Source organism: Sceloporus undulatus, chromosome 5, assembly GCF_019175285.1.
Source record: "Sceloporus undulatus isolate JIND9_A2432 ecotype Alabama chromosome 5, SceUnd_v1.1, whole genome shotgun sequence".
Lineage (NCBI taxonomy): Eukaryota > Metazoa > Chordata > Lepidosauria > Squamata > Phrynosomatidae > Sceloporus > Sceloporus undulatus.
This window is the reverse complement of record NC_056526.1, coordinates 184,522,681-184,527,213: the sequence shown is the minus strand read 5'-3', so window position 1 is coordinate 184,527,213 and position 4,533 is coordinate 184,522,681. Positions and strand designations below refer to the sequence as shown.

At 40.8% G+C, this 4,533-nt stretch overlaps 1 protein-coding gene across 1 annotated transcript in view; it reads right to left on the bottom strand.

Moving 5' to 3' along the window:
* LOC121931738 (ferritin, higher subunit-like) overlaps positions 1-4,533 on the bottom strand; it is a 63,353-nt gene that overhangs the window by 31,446 nt on the left and 27,374 nt on the right. The window lies entirely within an intron of this gene.

The following is a 4,533-nucleotide window of genomic DNA, read 5'->3' as shown; positions in this document are numbered from 1 at the left end:
TCTGTATCTGAACTTTTGGAACAGAAGAAAAGATACAAGCTTTTAGTCAGAGAAAAGAAAAAGGGTGCCATGATAGACTCTTGGAACAAACTAATTATGTCAGCTAGTTCAAATAACCCCACCTTATTTTGGAAAGAGGTTGTTCCTTCATTTATTAAGAACTCACACAATTATACAGCCCATATCCCAGCCCACATATGGGAAAGTCACTTTCTCAGTCTTTATGATTCTGTTGAAAATACTCCAAACTCATTAGCAGCTGACTTATGATAGAAGTTTCTTCTCTTCCCCTTTGGCCTCCAGTTTCGCACTGAGAGATAAAGAGTCTTATCACTCAACTCAAACCACCTCGTGTCCCAGGTGCAGACTTTATAACTGGTGAAGTACTTAAAAATAATCTTGATTGGTGGGTTCCGGTCCTCTCTAAATTATTTACGGCCATTGATAGATCTCCTTCCATTCCAAAAGACTGGGGCTTGGCCATCATAATCCCGATATATAAAAAAAGGCAATAGATCCAATCCCTCTAATTTTCGACTGATTAGTCTCTTGAGTTTGGTGAGTAAATTGTACACAAAACAACTTTTAAATAAGTTTTTAGATTGGCTCGAGCCCGAAGATATTTTGTTGGCTGAACAGGCAGGCTTTAGGCCTGGACGATCCACTATTGACCATGCAATGATATTGCAATATCTTGTTGAAAAATACCTCCATTATGGTCAACCATTTTATGCGGCATTTATAGATTTTAAGTCCACCTTTGATTCAGTTAATAGATCTAGATTGTGGGAGAAACTATTGTGCACTAATATAGATAAACGACTCCTCTTGCTTCTTATTAAGATCCATGAGAATTCTAACATTAAGGTCAGATGCAGTCTCCAACGTCATGTTTCTAAAGCTATTCCTGTCAAGACGGGTGTAAGGCAAGGATGTGTCCTAACCCCCACTTTATTTAATTTTTATATTAATTCCCTTGTTTCTGCCTTGAACAATCTTTCTTTTTATCCTCCAAAGCTGGCTAATAAGCATATCAACTCATTGCTCTATGCGGATGATGTCGTTATCCTCTCATTATCCCCCATCGGACTTAAAAGAGCCCTAAATTCTCTTGCTTTGTTTTGTAAAGAGGAGAAATTAACAATTAACTCCTCTAAGACTAAGGCCGGTTACAGACCGGCAGTTTAGTGCGTGTTCGCCACGCACTAGGGTTACGGAAAGTGCGTGCTCCGCACCGCCTACCCTAGTGCGTGGCGAACACGCACTAACGGCGGCGGCCCTTCTGCACGGCCGCCGCCGTGATTACGTTCATGGCCGCGCCGCCTCTCGGCCGGGGCTGCGCGGTCCAGGACGTAGTAGCTCCGCGCCAGGGCGCTTAGTGCGCCCTGGACCCGGGCAGGCAGGAGCTCCGTTTCGGAGTTCCTTCCGGGTTAGTCGCTGGGGCAGCCGTCTGAAGGCTGCGCCCAGCGACTCCTAACCGAGAAAGGGGCCAAGCGGCCCCCTTTCTCTGCTCCCCGCCGCCGCGGTTGTGTCCTTGGGCTGAAGCCCCAGGGACACCCTTTTCTGGCTGCGGCGGACGGACAGCGGCTTTTGCCGCTTCCCCGCAAGCGGCGGATTGGGGCCTCAGCGGCTGCCGGTGTAGCTGCTGAAGCCCCGATACTCCAGGGAAAGGGGCAGGGCCAGACCGCCCCAAATTGGCGGTCTGTATCCCGCCAAAGATTCTTACTTTTGCTCACCACCCCAAATTGAGACAATGGACACTTGATAGACAACATATAGAGCAGGTTAAGACTTTCAAATATCTCGGGATTGTATTTCATACCTCTGGTAGGAGAACAGCCCATTCAGAACTTGTCATTAGTAATGCCCAAAGAACTATAACGGCTATTGTAAGATTTTTTTTCACTAAAGGTGCTCAGTTCATTCCAGCAGCAATTAAACTGTTTAATGCCAAGGTTCGCCCTCAATTGCTATACGGAGCCCAATTGGGACCATATAGTAACATAAATGTAATTGAACGTGTGCAAACTAAGTTCCTTAGGAGAATCGTTCAGGTTGCCCATTGTGTTCCGAACGCAGTTCTCAGAAGGGAGTCTGGGACTATTAAAATAGAATCTAGTCTGTGGATTAGTATACTCACCTATTGGCAAAATTTGCATAAAACTTCTGGAGGTCTGACAAATTTAATTTTCCTGGATTCCTTTAAATCCTCTTGGGAAATTTCCCTCCTTAAGAAACTAAATGAGCTTGGTCTCAATAAAAATCAAATTTTAAAGCTTGACACCGATAGAGCCAAATCTACTATTAAACAAAAAATCCTAGAAGCAGAAAGATATATGGACTCAGCTTCCCTTTCAAAATATGTCATGTTCAGTGCTCAAGTTTTGGTCCCCTCCCCAGCTCCATATCTGTTCCATGTTACCCTCCCGAAGTTCAGAAGGGCTCTAACTCTGGCACGTTTCAATGTGTTGCCCACGGCCATGTTGGAAGGTAGATTTAAAAAAACACCTTTTGAAATCCGTTTTTGCCCATGTGACTCGGGCACTGTTGAAACCAATGAGCATGTTCTCCTTTATTGTCAATTCTATAGAGACATTCGTCACCAACTGATTAGCCCACTACTGTGTAAATTCCCAGGCAAACCTGACTCCTTTTATTTACGCCTTCTATTGGACAACAATGATCCTACAGTATCCCTTAAGGTGGCTAAATTCTGTTATATTGTTTGTAAACTGCGCCCTCAACTTCAAATGGTCATTTTATTACTGTGTAGAAAGAACTGTTTGATACTGTACATGTACAGTCTACTATCAGTTTATATTTTAATTTGTTATTGTTATATTGATATGTTGCTTGTGTGATTTGTTTTTATACTGGTCAATGACCAAATAAATTTTATTACTATTACTGTTATTAAATTCTTATTGTAAAGTTTGAAAATGTTTTTATCTTGTGAGCCATCTTCTATATATAATTCATTCTATTTAACTAATATATCATATCATATATATTTAAATATTTGTATTGGACCACGATCTTTCCCAAATTTCTAGCTCAATCGAGTATTGAAAAAAAAAAGGTTCCACTTAGTCATTGTTTCTTTGACTCTCTCATGTTCTAACTCTCATTCCAGTAATATTTCGTAAAATCTTTTTATCTTTTTTATTTTTTGGTTATCTAAGATTATTTTGCCTGATTCATTTTTAGCTTTTTCCATTCCTTCTGTTTTCAAATCTCTATTTGTCTTTCTTCTGATTGTAAGTAGGGAAACCATTCTAATTTTATCCCATTTATAACATAATGATTAGTGAATTCTTTGTTTTCCTTCAGTTTGCCATATATCAAATATGCTTGTTGTGGCCTTCTAATGCCAACACTCCCTCATTTGAAAGTTTTACCCAATCTGACAACCAAACTAATCTGCATGAAAAACAATTTAATTTTAGTTCTGGAATTCCAAGGAATCCTCTAGATTTAGAATCTGTTAATAATTTCCATTTTATCCTTGGGTTTTTTTTTTTTTACCAGCCCACATAAATCTGGCTAGTTCTTTTCTCCACTCTTCAATACACTTTTAATTTAAGAGTATTGGAAGGGTTTGAAACAAAAATATTAACCTTGGAAATAGATCCATTTTGATAACTAGAATCCCAGCCTATTTCAGCACAGTGCAGAACACTTTATACAGTGCACATGAGATCACAATCCCACACTTTAAACAATCCACAATCTCTATGCGCCAGGATTAAGGCTATGTCCGCAAGGTCCAAATAACACATTCTTTACCTGTCCTCCTGGTGAAATGTCCAAATGACGCAGGGCTCAGTCTCCAATTCTGGTGCAAAATGTCAGTCCAACAGCCTGTTTGTACTGAACAAAGTTGCAGACCCTCCCTCTGCTCTATCACTCACCCCCATGTTCTATCTTTCAGTTTCAAATGTCTGATCAGTGACTTTTCGTCTTCTTTTTTTCTCTTGGGTAGTGGTTTCATAGAGGAGCCCAGATGGCACCCCCCCAAGTTCAGATGCCACCCCTCCGCGTTTCGATCCAAGAGAAGGATGAGTGGGGTAAGACCTTGGATGCCGAGGGCCTTGGCACTGGAGAAGGAGGTCAACCAGGCCCTGCTGAATCTGCACAAGCTGGCCACTGACAAAAGAGACCCTCACGTGAGTTCACAGATGTCATGCCAAGGTTGAGTTGTGTGAACAAATCAAAGGGTGTTTTTATACTGTAGAAATAATGCAAATTGACACTACCTTAACTGCCATGACTGTATTTTACAGAATCCTGGGATTTGTAGTTGTGAGACACCAGTACACTTAGCAGAGAAGTCTAAAGACCTTGTAAAACTATAAATTCCATAGCATGGAATTTAATCATGTAAAATTCACTTTATATGATTAAAGCAATACCAAATTGCATTATTTCTACAGTGTAGAGGCATTCAAAGTTAGCGCTGAAGATAACTAATCACTTGCATGAAAAGCATTTCTTGTAGAGTATTAACAAATCCCATTCTATCTATAAGGCTTT